The 14268-nt window shown below is 42.5% G+C and overlaps 1 protein-coding gene and 1 non-coding gene across 2 annotated transcripts in view; one reads left to right on the top strand and one right to left on the bottom strand.

The window, feature by feature from the left end:
* TPH2 (tryptophan hydroxylase 2) overlaps positions 1-14268 on the top strand; it is a 96225-nt gene that overhangs the window by 58321 nt on the left and 23636 nt on the right. The gene's annotated exons all lie outside the window — the stretch shown is intronic.
* LOC122892790 lies at positions 9801-9907 on the bottom strand. Its single transcript, XR_006381477.1, has one exon. It is a non-coding gene; the product is annotated as a U6 spliceosomal RNA (small nuclear RNA).

Raw genomic sequence — 14268 nt, 5'->3', positions numbered from 1 at the left:
AGCAGTACAAAAGCCATGCTGTTAGTGTTGGCGGCATAGAGATGAATAGCTAACGGGGATAATGGGGGCTCTGGGGAGCTTGGGAGAGCCTATAGCAGAAGGCCGGTCCTCAGTTCTCCCTCACAGCTGCCAGACCAGAGCTCAGGCCTTTGTGTTGCCAGATTTCCACATCTTTGAGAGAGACTGGAAATCTAGATTTCCAAGTGAATTTAAATGATTTTTAAATTTTGGCTCATAAAAAACATGATGAGCTGAGGAAAATATATTTGCAGACTGAACCAGGATCTTGACTTCCAATTTGCAACCTCTGCCCGAGGGATTGTGTCTCATGTATATTGGCTATCTATTACTGCATAATAAATAACTCTAAAACTTAGTGGCTGGAAATAGCGAACATTTATTATCTCATAGTTTCTGTGTTTGGAAATTTGAAAGCAACTTAGCTGAGTGGTTCTGGCTCTGGGACTCACCCAGTGGTTTCTGTCAAGATGTGGGCTGGTTGCGGAGGGGGGTGCCTGGGTGGCTCAGTCCGTTAAGCTCCGCCTTTGGCTCAGGTCATGATCCCAGGGTCCCGAGATCGAGCCCCACATCAGGCTCCTTGCTCAGCAGGGAACCTCCTTCTTCCCTGCCTGCTGCTCCCTCTGCTTGTGCTTGCTTTCTCCTCTCTCTCTCTCTGTCAAATAAAGAAATAAAAATCTTAAAAAAAAAAGATGTAAGCTGGGTCTGCAGTTTTCTGAAGATTTAGGAATCTTCTGCCAAATCAGTTCACTTATGTGGCCATTGGCAAATCACTTCCTCTAGAGCAAGTAATGAGGGGGTCGGGAGTGGGGAAGAGAAGAGAGAGATGGAGGGAAGGAAGTCGTAATGACTTCCTGTGACATGATCACACGTTGTTCATGTTATCCATACTGTGTTCATGAGAAGGGACTCCCTCTAGCCCATATTCAAGGGGAGGGAAATTAGTCTCCACCTTGTGAAGAAAGGAGTGTCGGAGTATTTGTAGACACATTTTAAAACCAGCATACTGCTGAGTTCTGTTATTTCATTCTCAAACCTTAGCTCTATCTTTAATCTCCACATTGTAAGAACCTTTTCCATGCCTTAGAAATTTCCCTTGCAACTTTCTGGTTTCAGTCTTTGACCCCCTACAGCTCGTACTCGTCATCAGGGATGCATGTATTCCTTACTCATCTGACTCTGAAGAATCACCAACTGGGATTCAACTCTGCCAGGCTGTGTGTGTGTGTGTGTGTGTGTGTGTGTCCAAAGAGAGGAGGAGAAGGAATAAGGTAAGACTTCATGGGTGTGAATGTAGGTGGATCCTAGCAAGGGATCTTATTCCTTTCGTAAAAGCAGTGACAAGAAAGTAGTTTTACTGGGCCTTATTTTTACACTCCATCAAATGATACTTAAGTCCATCATTTAAACTAACATTCACCAAGAATATAACATGGGCCTCACATCTGGGAAATTTATAGCTTATATCGGTAAAACTAAGACTTTTCACAGGAGAGAAAGTTGGTGCAGAATCTTGAAAGATGACCAAGTCAGCCAAGTGGCAAAGGGGGAAAGGGGCCTGAAGGGACAGTTTCAGCCAGAGTAAGACAGCTCTCTGGTTTGGGGGTCTGGCCGTAAATTCCCACTCACCACTTTACAGGGCCATGCTGAAAACGAGGATTGCCTTTTGTATTAATTTTCTGTCACTACCATTAACAAATTACAGGTGACTTAAAACATCACAAATTTGTTATATTACAGTTTCATAAGCTTAGAAGTCTGAGCTACAATTAAGGTGTGAGCAGGGCTGGGTTCCTCTCTGGAGGCCCCTTAGGGGGAATCTGTTTCTTTGCTTCTCTCAGAGTCTAGAGGCCTGCATTCCTTGGCTCGTGGCCCTCTTCCTCTGTTTCCAAGCCACCCGTGTTGCATGTCTCTGATCTTTCTTCCACTGTCACATCTTTCTTCACTGGCTAAAGTTGGGAAAGGTTTTTTGCTTTTGAGGACTTACACGATTAGATTAGGACCCCCCGGCCTTGGATAATTCACAATTACCTCCCCATTTCAAGGTCCGTTTTCTTTCTTTCTTTTCTTCTTCTTCTTTTTTTTAAAGTTATTTATTTATTTATTTGACAGATAGAGATAACAAGTAGGCAGAGAGGCAGGCACAGAGAGAGAGAGAGAGGAAGAAGCAGGTTCCCTGTGGAACAGAGAGCCCAATTCGGGGCTCGATCCCAGGAACCTGGCATCATGACCTGAGCCGAAGGCAGAGGCTTTAACCCAGTGAGCCACCCAGGCACCCCCAAGGTCCGTATTCTTAACTATATCTGGAAAGAGAATATATTCTAGGGATGAGGGCAGGACAACCTTGGGGGGGGGCATTATTCTTTGTTTCTATTCTTACAATGGCAAGAAAGAACAAACACTTGTACCTTGAAACCTGTTTTGCTAGGACCAGTACATTTGTAGTATGAGTAAGTTTTCTTTTGGAACTTAAATTCCTTAGCATAATTCTAGTACCATTGGCTATGGATTGCCCTAGCTCCAACAGCCAAAAATGCTTCCATCTGTTAGAGATCATTAGGTCATTAATCATGTCTCTCTCTTTCTCTCAGTTTTTTCATTGCCTTCTTCCTGGAATATACCCGCATCTCTGAAAAACCAATCAATGGTTAGTCTTTAAATGGCTAAAGAGCACTAGGTACCATGAGGTAGGAATAGAAAAAGGACAAAAAGATAGTACTTGCATCAAGGAACATATGACCTTGTACACAAAAATATGGAAAACCCAGAGTCAGTGTCAGCTTTTTTATTTTTAAGATTTAGTTAACTAATTAATTAAGAGAGTGCAAGCAGGCGGAGGGACAGAGGCATAGGAGGAGAGAGAATCTCATGCAGACTCTGTGTTGAGCATGGAGCTTGGCATGGAGTTTGATTCTGTGACCCTGAGATCATGACTTGAGCCAAAATCCAGAGTCAGATGCCCAACCAACTGAGCCACCCACGCACCCCCAGCTTTTATTAAGAGAGCTATGCAGAAGTGGATTTAAGGTGAACCTTAGGAATGTGTTTGAGTTCTGAGTTCAGTGGTGGAGACTGGGATCCAGAATTGGGAGCAGGGGCCAGCAGACAGATTCATTTTTATGTAAGAAGTAACTGGTGGAGCTCCTGGGTGGCTCAGTGCGTTGAGCCTCTGCCTTTGGCTGGGGTCATGACCTCGGGGTCCTGGGATCAAGCCCTGCAACGGGCTCTCTGCTCGGCGGGGAGCCTGCCTCTCTCCTTGTGATCTCTCTCTCTCTGTCAAATAAATAAATGAAATCTTAAAAAATCAAAAACAAAAAAGTAACGTGACAGGTTAAGGAGGATCAAGTGTGCCCCAGGGGAGCCAGCCTGCCTGGAATCTTACAGTAGCTTTGGCAGTTAAAACAAACAAACAAGCAAGCAAACAAACAAACCCAAGTGTGTATGAACTTGTGAAAGACCTTAAGACAAAAGATTCTGAATCTCTTTTATTTATTTATTTATTTTTTTAATTTTTATTTTTTTCAATTTATTTATTTTCAGAAAAACATTATTCATTATTTTTTCACCACACCCAGTGCTCCATGGAAGCCCTGCCCTCTATAATACCCACCACCTGGTACCCCAACCTCCCCCCCCCACCCCCCCACCCCCGCCACTTCAAACCCCTCGGATTGTTTTTCAGAGTCCATAGTCTCTCATGGAATCTCTTTTAAACGCAGGGGAGAGTTGAGGGGGTGGGGGGGTGGTGCTCATCACAGTTTTGCCTGATCCACTCATTCCTCTTTGGCTCGCAGTGTCTGAGCGATCCCCACCCCCACTCCGGTGAGTTCCTGCCTCTCCCAGGCCTTGCAGTTCCGGTTCCTGTCGTTCCTTTGCAGTTCCGGTTCCGCTAGTTCCTTCCGGTGTTAGAGACTGCCCATTTACTTTGAAAAGCGGTTTGCAGGCCGAAGAGAAGTTTGGAAAGCTTTATTCTGTGTGATGTAGGGAGTCTGGAAGGGAAATTCACAGGGTGAGGAGGCTAGGGAGATTTTCCCTGAAATGCTACTAAAACTCCTCTTGAATTCTGAAACCACATCCCGTCTCTCAGCGAAAAACAAAGTGAATGGAAAACTACTGGAAGGTGGTTTTGAAAGAAAACTCAGATTCCAGCTAGACAATTGCAAAGTAAACTCTGAGATAAATAACCTATCGATAACTGTATATTAATGACCCTCAAGCCATATACTGTAGCTAAACGCCCAGTTTAGTGACCCAGGTACAAAGACTAAGAGATCAAGGGCTAACTAAGGCCTTGCTGGGAAGTGTGGAAAGGCCAGTGGTGGGGGATGGTGATGGTTGGCGAGGCCTCATAGCTGTCCAGATGAGAAATGGAGGGGTTACTAGCTGATTTCCTCAAAGTTGTTCCCATTAAGTCCCCTGAAGAAGTACTGGAGTAAAATGAGAGACGAGATGTACCAAAGGAGAAAAATCCATAGAGAGGACAAATGGAAAACCAGGGAAATCAGTATTTAGGCAGCGCAATGAGACAGGCCGTATTATTCTTTTCCTCTAGGTGAGATTTATATTATTAATGACTCTGTTTAGATAGTGCTTGCTTTTCCTTGTTGAGTGAATTTAAGTGCTTATAAAACGGAGAGTCACGCCTGTGAAGGCAGATGCTTGAGAACTTTCTGTGATGCGCTGTCAGCAAGTCCATCCAAGGAAGAAAGCAACGTCCACTAGGACGGATTGGCCCCACTACACTCTGTCTTGTCAGAGCCGCTTTTGGACTCCTGGGTTTGGTTTCAGAGGGATCCGGCTATTGCCTATCACTAGAGTGCTGCTTCTTGCTGTATTTCTGCATGATATTTGTTTTGACATTTCCGTAATGCTCAGTGTTGAGAATGAAGCTATCTCTGCTGTTTCTGCGAGCAGTGGTTTCTGTGCTTGGAGAGCCATTTAAATGAAACTCTTCTGTATCTGGAGAAATTGATGATGATGCTTAGTAAATGTATTTCAAATGCATTGTTATACCTGTAAATAATTTGCCCTCTGGTGGATAATGAATAAGGCCACTGGTTTTGGCAGCTGCACTCTTTTTATACTTGTCATAGCTGTCCAGGGTCTGCATATGATAGATATGCAAAAATATTCCCAGTAAGGGCTCCTTCGAGTGTGCTATGATTTCGAGGCAAGCCATTTCCCACCGTAGTGCTGGCTTAAGTGGATTTAATAGATTAGTGCCTTTTTTAAGGGGTGTAAACGTCTATGCCTTCAGGGGCCAGCTAGGTAGCAAACATGTGTGAAACAGCCTGATATACGATAATAAGGAGGATAGGAGCCTGTGGAGAACCGGAGAATACACATTACACCTAAAGGCCTTCAGATCCAAAAATTAAAAACAAAACAAAATGTTCTTCAGCTGCACACCATGTCTGCAAGGCGGAACAGAACTATAGGCTCTCAGTTGCCAGCCCTTGTATCTGAAGTTAGATTATACATTAAACCTACCATCCTTGAGGGACAAACCGATGCTAGATTCATCTCTCTGTCAGAGCGGATGTTCTTAATTACTGTTTGCTGATGATTTTTCCCAAGAAAGGGTGGCTGTTGCAGTGTTCACTGGAGATAAGTATTCCTTCTCTGTCAAGAGATGATTAGGTTTGAATTAAATTGTCAACAGTTACAAGCATGCTTGTCATGCGTGTGTGGGGAGCACGTGTCAAAGGTTTATTTAACTCATTAATGAGGGAAAAGCAGGATGATAAATTGGGGGGCTGAGATCATGTCTTCCCCGAAAGAGAATTCTGGAGTAGGTGCAAAATGGTTTATATTCTACAGGGCAGCACCCCCCACCCCCATAACCTTAAGGGTGTCTTTCCTACTGGACAGAAAGCATTTGCATGTCTAGTAGACAAAAATAACTTGCTGTTTAGCCATCTTTGCAAGTGAACATCTAGCTTCACAACATCTGGGCCCCAATGAGTCATAATTGGGAAGTCAGAAAATGCTGCTCAAACCATAATGTCTATGAAATAACCTACGGGTCTTGCAAAGATTCAGATTCTGATCAAATAGGTCTGGAATGGGTCCTGAGATCTGGAGTTTCTGACAAGATCCCATGCAATGTCAATGCTGCTAGTCCAAGAGAATCAGTTGGCCTTCTAGACAGGTGGGCCTGTTAGACAGTGCTTGAGTCTGTCTTTCAAAAGGCACATGGTAATCTTCCAGTCCTGTTTCCATATTTCAATACTTTTTCTACAAACTGGATAAATAGGGTATTGGCAGATAAATATTGTGTGGTAGGAGATGCGTTTCTTTAAGACTTAGTATGGGCCTAAAGATGGGCGCTTACATCAGTTAGAGCCATGTCATTGGTTCCATTTTGAGTGTCTGTGCTCAAACTCTCCTGCTGCCTGCTCTGTGACCATATGACTTATTTTATTCGATTTTATGGGAATGCACAAACAGTAACTTGCTGATGAAGTAAATTTAGGAACTGGTTCTGGAAAAATATTGATTTCTCTTCCCTCCAAATGTTGGGCAAGGTGCAGGGATGTCTCTCACCCAGCGGTGCATCCCATCCTATGGTGCATCCCATGCTACCACGCAGATGGCTTCAATTCTGTCTATTCATTTCTCACGTCATAAAGGCATTCGAAACAGACAAAGCTGTGCATCATTTGTGGAGAAAGCAATCAGTATGAATACACCACAGATGTTTCCAAGCAGAATAAATAGGCCTCTGGCCTAGTTGGAATGTTCTCTCTACAGAGTTTTGGGTCATCCATTCAGTGCTGTCGACCCTGAAACACGTTTACCTTCACTTTTGATTGAAGGTTCCTGTCACTGGGTCTTGGAAAGCTGATGAGCAAAGAGTCTTGGCCAAGGGTAATAAAAGAATCAGCGGTCTTTCCCAGAATGTGTTCCCAGAACATTAGTCTCAGGAAATGTTATTATGAGTTCTAGAAAAGAAGGGATCTATGGGTAAATATGTTTGGGAGACATTGAGTCAAACAAAGAAAACAGCTTTGTTTGTAGAGTGTAGGACTTTTCAGAGACTTTAATGTGGTAATGTGAATCTCTACAGGTAATAAAAAATTATTTCTCCAAACTTACCATTTTCATCCATTTTAAGAGATCATGAGTTATAAAATATACCCTTAATTTAATAGTTTTTTTCTTCTAAGGGAAAAACGAATTTAGTTAACAGTTTTTAACATTGTAATATGAAGCTCCATTTTGGAAATGTTAAAAATGTGAAAACAGTGAACTTGAGAATTAAGGAAATACATTATATGGTTGCTGACATCTCTCTCTCTCTCTTTAAGATTTTATTTATCTATTTGACAGAGATCACAAGTAGGCAGAGAGGTAGGTTGGGGGGGGCGGAGGGTGGCGAGGAGCAGGCTTCCTGCTGAGTAGAGTCTGATGCGGGGCATGATCCCAGGACCATGAGATCATGATCTGAGCCAAAGGCAGTGGCTTAACCCACTGAACCACCCAGCTGCCCCACAGAAGTCTCTTTATGGAATGCATATTAGCATCCTAAGCTTTTAATATTCCAAGGATCAAAGTTTAGCAGATACAGGTCTAGAATGATTTTTGAAAGGGTAGAATTCATTGTGAACAGAGAACTGGTCACCAACTTAATTTTTTTCCCCCAGAATAGGATTGTCAGGAAATTAATAATATAAGGTTCTGTTTGTACTTTATCAAAAGAAATAATTTATTTGTTCCAAGTAAAAGAGTTTGCATTGATTGGGGCTTTTGATGGTCATGAATCAAGTGTGTTTGAATTTCCAGTTACAACCAGGACTTTCTCATGCTGGGAGTGGTAATGAAATGTATAGTCAGTCTTAAACTCATAATCGACTGTAATTCATACTAGAAGTGCACTTGTAAAGGTAACCTTAGTTTATGAATTGCTAATTAATATTTTCCTACCTGTGGGAGGACATTAACTTGTTTCCTGATATCTAGTCTTTGACTACCTGGCTGGGAGGGGGAGACTTATGTATGCTTTTAAGAGACTTATGCCCAGTTCTAGTTGTTTCTGAAAATGGATGACATTAAAAATGACCATTTCAGTATCTCTACGGAAAGTTTGAAATAAGCCCCAGGCTTATTTCTTCCATGTAGAGTCTTTGAACTAGTTCAGCTGTTTGGATCATTTGATACAGAGCTGACAAAAAGCTGGAAGGAATGCACTTTTATACATCCTTAATTGAGATGTTTGGGCAGATGACCAGTGTGTGTGTTATTTCTGAGTAACTTAATTAAAAGCTAATGGTGTCTATTCCAACTCATTACTTTCACTTCCATGTCTATGCATATAGAAAAATTGTAACACCTTGTAGGAACACTGTATTTCTTTGGCTGGCCCCATAAAACTTAACTTTTTGAGTGTTTTCCCTTGGTGTTCTTTTGCCTGGGCACGCTTCCTTCTGACTATAGCTCTCTTCTGAGAACTGGGAAGGTTATTTTCTCTCTGTGTATGTTATATATTCATCCTTGCCATTATGAGGGGGTTGCCATCTATTTATATTATCATGAGGACACCTTTGTATTTTGGAATTAAAAAGTGAACTCTAGGGACGCCTGGGTGGCTCAGTCATTGTCTGACTTCAGCTCAGATCATGATCCCAGGGTTCTGGGATTGAGCCCTGCATCGGGCTCCCTGCTCCATAGGAAGTCTGCTTCTCCTCTCCCACTCCCCCTGCTTGTATTCCCTCTCACTGTCTCTTTCTCAAATAAATAAAATCTTAAAACAAAAAACAAAAAACCAAAAACCAGTGAGCTCTACATTGTTCGCTATGGTTAAAAACAAATTGATTTGCAATCTAGAATAGTTGTATATTTTTGAAACCCCAATCTTTCATTTATCATTTAAAACTGTATCCTAGGGGCTTCAGAGAGCCATCGCATAACTGCAGATGAGGGGGAAACAAGCCCAACAACTGACTTTAGATATTTGGAGACTCGTACGCATAGAGCTGCTTCTGTAGCAGTTCCTTTTGTCTGTGGGCTGAGTTAGTGCGGAGCCCACTTAATTTTATCTGGGTAGGAGCACTGCAAGCCAGCGGCTAGAGTCCCTCAGCACTCGATGAAGCTGCTTTGGGGGTGTCTGATGGGCAGTGTGTGGTGTGGTATGATGTGATGGAAAGGGCCTGAACCCGAAGTTAGTCTCTGTGGGGCTGAGTGCCAGTTTTTTTTTTTTTTTTCTTTTTCCAGCTTTATTGAGATATGATTGACATAGAACATTGTGGAAGTTTAAGGTGTGTAGTGTGCTGACTTGATATACTTCTATATCACAATATGAATGAGTAGTTACCTGACGCCTGTGTCATATCACATAATTATCATCTCTTTTTTGTGATGATGTATTCTCTTAGCGACTTCCAAATATGTAATTCAGTATTCTTAACTCTTTAACGTTCATGCTGGACATTAAGACCCAGAACTTTTTCATCTTCTATCTGGAGATTTGTACCTTTCCAGCAAGCTCTCTTCCTCTCTCTCACTGCTTAGCCTCTGGTAACCACCTTTCTAGTCTCTGTTCCTATGAGTTTCACTTTTTAATATTCCATATGTAAGTGATAGCTTACTGTTTTCATCTTTCTCTGACTTATTTCACTTAGAATAATGCCCTCCAGGTCCATCCATGTTCTCGCAAATGGCAGAATTTTCTTCTTCCTCAGGGCTGAGTCATGTTCCGTTGAATACCACGTTGCTGTGCATTTATCCATCGACGGGCACTTATGTTGTTTCTGTATCTTGGCTATTTTGAATATGCTGCAGTAGGCATGGGGGCATAGATATCTTTTTTACGTGTCATCCTTGTGCAGGGGCCATGCTAATCTTCTCTTTATCGTTCCAATTTTAGTACCTGTGCTACGAAAGTGAGAACTAGATATCTTTTTTAATAGCCTATTTTCATTCCTTTTGGATATGTATTCAGAAATAGGACTGTTCAATCATAAGGAAACTCCATACTATTTTCCATAGTGGCTGTACAAATTTACATTCCTAACAGGGCAAAAGAGTCCTGTTTTCTTCACCTCCTTGCCAACATTTGTTCTCTCTTGTCTTCTCATTCTCCTTCTTTTAATATTTTATTTATTTATTTGAGAGAGAGAGAGAGACAGATGGTGAGAGAGATAGTGAAAGAGAGCATAAGCAGATGGGAGAGGGAGAAGGCAGCTCCCCGCTGAGCAGGAAGCCCAACATGGGACTCGATCGCAGGACCCTGGGATCATGACCTGAGCTGAAGGCAGATGCTTAGCAGACTGAGCCACCCAGGCGCCCCTCTCTCTTGTCTTCTTGCTAAGAATACCAGCTTGGTTACTTCCTAAACTTGTATTCTGGGACAAATTACATCACCACTTCATGCCTCCAATGTCTTCTTTAAAGTGAGAATATTCTCCTATCACCTGAAACTAAATGAGGAGCAAATGAAATGAAATACTTCTGTGACATATACGCCATGCAGTTATCTATGTCATACTCAGATATGAGGGTACTTGATCCTACCTTTACCCAAGAAATCCCACTGTATTCTTGATTTCCTAATTTTAGAGTAATTGTAAGGCCCTAAATCCTCCAGCTCTTCATCTAGAGAAAACTTCTTCCTGTGATTCAAAACCCTGACATTGAACCCTTCTTTCTTTTTCTCCTCAAAGTAAGCTAGTATGCATTCATCAAGCACAGAAGACTTCTGCAGTCATTTTAATTTTCATAAAGATGTACAAAAGAGGGAGTTTTCTGGTTTAACTACAATGGAGTAGGCTCTCAAAGTCTTAGACTTGTATTAACAGAAATATCTGTGGTGTAATTCTATTTCTAGCAAAAGCAGGAAGAAGATGGTTGGGATTTTTTTTTTTTATGAGCTAGAATAGCAGAGGTAATATTATATCGAACTATAGGAATTTAATTACCCCATTCCACAAATGTAGTTTTCAAATAAAAGAGTCAAAAGGATTTTCGAAGCTATTCTTCTGAACTGTGATATAAAAACCCAGAACACATTTAGTAGATGTAAAATGTATTACTGTACATTATGAGCCACCACAATGAATGGAAACACGACGTGAGACTGAACACATGGTGATTAAAAATCTCTTTGTTTCCTTCATAGAAGTCTTGTAATTTGCTTAGAGTTTTATATGCTTGTCACTGTAAAGATGGGCATTTCTGGAATATTTCCGATGAGTGGATTTCCTAGTGGGGAAAGGTTTCCCAGAGAAGGAAATGCTGTCATTTGAGGGTTTAAATCCACAGTGGGTGTAAGAAATGCTAGAAGGGTGGAGGGGAATAAATCACCCACGGGGCTTCATCGCTGTTTTCAGGGCCTGCCAGTCTGTCCTTTATAGTGTCCATAAACAATCATTCCCTTGGCGATGAAGGGAGGGCTGAGGCAGGGTGACTTGGGGACTCCTTTATGAAAAAGTCTTTACAAAAACTCTTTGTTTCTCTTCCTTCTGACAAAAGTGACATATATTCACTGTAGGAAAAAGAATGTTAAAAAATGGATAAGGAAGGGAGAGAGTCTACAGATCGTTTGTAATATCAGAGCAGCCATCACCGCTGTTAACACTGGGTATGTAGCCTTCTGGTTTTTCCGAAGTCATTTTGCCACGCCAAATAAGAACTTAGGAAAGGGAGTCGTGCCTTCGGAAAAAGGAGCAACAAGGTGTTCCTCCATTTATCAAACACCTGTGCTGTCAGGAGAGACTGTATCTTTTACATCTCCAGAAGCAAGAATAAATTGGAAGTACTCTGGAAATATGGGGCTTATGACTTTTCACTCAGGTAAGTTGCAGAGTATTTTGGTAGACATCCTCTGTTGTTAATGAGCTTTGTTGGCTTTTCCTTTTTCCTTTATGTCAGAGAAAAAAGTTAGCAGATTTGACTTTTTAACTAAAAATTGGTTTCCTTCCATATTTAAAAAAATGTTTTATTTATTTGACACACAGGGAGAGATAGTGAGAAACAGAGCGCAAGCAGGGGGAGTCGCAGGCAGGCAAGCAGAGGGAGAAGGAGAAGCAGGCTCCCTGCTGAGCAAGGAGCCTGATGTGGCGGCTTGATCCCAGAACCCTGGGATCATGACCTGAGCTGAAGGCAGACGCTTAACTGACTGAGCCACCCAGGCGCCCCTCCCTCCATATTTTAATCTTCATTTTCTGACTCTGCATTAGGTTTTCCCTGTCAGTAAGGGCTAATTTTATCTAATCCATATTCATCCCTCCTATTCTTCTTTTTGTGTAAAGTCATCAGTATCCTTCCCCTTAGTGCTCCATCTCAGAGAAGCATTCTGGTAGGGAGCACAAGGGAAAGCTGGAATAAAATAGAGTGAATCCCACCCCGTACAACACTATGTGGTTTTCCTTGAGCCAGTGAACTTAGGGACCTGCTAGCGAGGCTGTCCTGTGGGTCGGTAATTCAGGGTGCAAGCTTGAGGGTCAGATCACATCCAGGCTCCATCACTGGTTTGCTGGGCAATGTTGGATAAGTTAATTAAACTTTCTGTGCCCTCGTTTCTTCATCTTTTAAAGTGAGACTAGAAATACGGCTGAGTCTTGCAGAGCCGTTGAGGACTAATGCATTGCAAAGCTGCTTAACCCAGGGCCGGGCGTTCAGTTCCTGCTAGCTAGCATATTCGACGTGACTGTACATTTAGATACCAAGGTGGCCATATCGGTAAGACTCAAGGGCAGAAAGGACCCCCGTGTGACCTTGAGTAATTCTCTACCTTGCAACAACTCAGGTTTTCCCTTCCGAAATGCAGACTGTGCAGTGTATATCACAAAGGGGTTTTAGATGGAGGTAGCGTGCCCCTTCGCAACGTAAAGCGTTTTAACCATAAATAATAACGGTCAGGCCTGCCCTAAAAGATGTCAGGCTTCTCCCTGGAGATGGAGGAGGCCTCCCCGGAGTTAATAGCACACCTCCCCTGAGTGCACAACGAGAAGGGCTGGTTGCAGGCAGCAGCTTCGGAGAACAAATGAATAAATATTGTTGTGCCCGTGAAAGCACATGAAATATGAATTCCTGATTAAACTTTGCAAGCAGATTAGGAGTGATGCTGCTCATTGATACATGCTGCACTCCCTTAATAACTAAAGAAAGCAATAAATTTGGGGTTTCACATCTTGGCTGCTCCTCCCGATGAGTTCAAGTTTCTGAGAGTGCATGCCAGGTGTTTGTAGTCTGGCTGTTTTGGCTGTAAGACCGTTGCGTTAACATAAAAGTATGCACAGAAGCTACTGGAAGAGTTCCAAAAGATGTCGTTTGCTCTACTCTGGATGCATTTTGGATGTGTCTGTGTTTGTACACAGGGGTCCTATGTCGGTGTCTAATTAGCAAGGTTTAAAGGTTCTCTATGGTAAAACATGGGGAGATACCTTAAAATGGCATACTTTAGAAAAATTTAAATGTTCAGCGCTCCCCAAACCTTTTTTTGGGCTGTTCACCTTTTCCTCCCCCAACTCAAACGAAGAAGACTTAGTTCCTCCAAGATAAAAGCCAAAGCTCTAATTGGTGAGAAAAGGGACATTGGATTCCGCTTCTTTGCAAAGGTGTTTTAACCAAGGTGTGACCTTGCTGTATCCCTACTAATATCCATGACTCTGACAGAATCAATTGTGGCCCATTCGTTTATTGATTCAGTAAACATTTACTGAACATCTATTATGTGTCAGGCAGTAGCGATTCTACCGGGAAGCAGGCAGACATGGTCCTAGCAGGCAGACATGGTCCTGCTCCTTGGGGACTTAGTGTCTAGTGAGGGATACACACAGTGAACAGGGATTTGATATAACTTGATAGGTTCAAAGAGAAGGAATGGAGGTTGGGGATGATCAGGGGTGGTTTCTGACGGGAAGACTTTCCCTTTTTTATTTGCTGTTGTAAATGGTTACTGATGGAAGAGATACTAGTACTTTAGGAAGCTTCTGCATCTTAGTGGATTGTCTGCATATCAGAAAGCTCCTCTGATTGGGTTTCAGGAACCGCTGACCTGTGATTAAGCCCACAGTTGCCTACCCGGAAGGTAGTTTCTCTGTGGAGATGACTGTGTAGATAGAGTCAGAGCCCTCAGATGGGACAAGTCAGCCGTGAAGACATCTGTGGTCTTCATCGCCTCAGAGCAGGGAAGCTTCGTCTGAGTTACAGCACTTGCATTGCTTGAGCATTGGATGTGTGTATCCATTTGAGTCTCACAATGAGAATTCAGGTTGGGCGGAACTCCTTTACCCCTGAACACAGTCCCTG

Source organism: Neovison vison, chromosome 12 (assembly GCF_020171115.1).
Source record: "Neovison vison isolate M4711 chromosome 12, ASM_NN_V1, whole genome shotgun sequence".
NCBI classification, from domain to species: domain Eukaryota; kingdom Metazoa; phylum Chordata; class Mammalia; order Carnivora; family Mustelidae; genus Neogale; species Neogale vison.
This window is presented reverse-complemented; position numbering and strand designations above follow the sequence as displayed.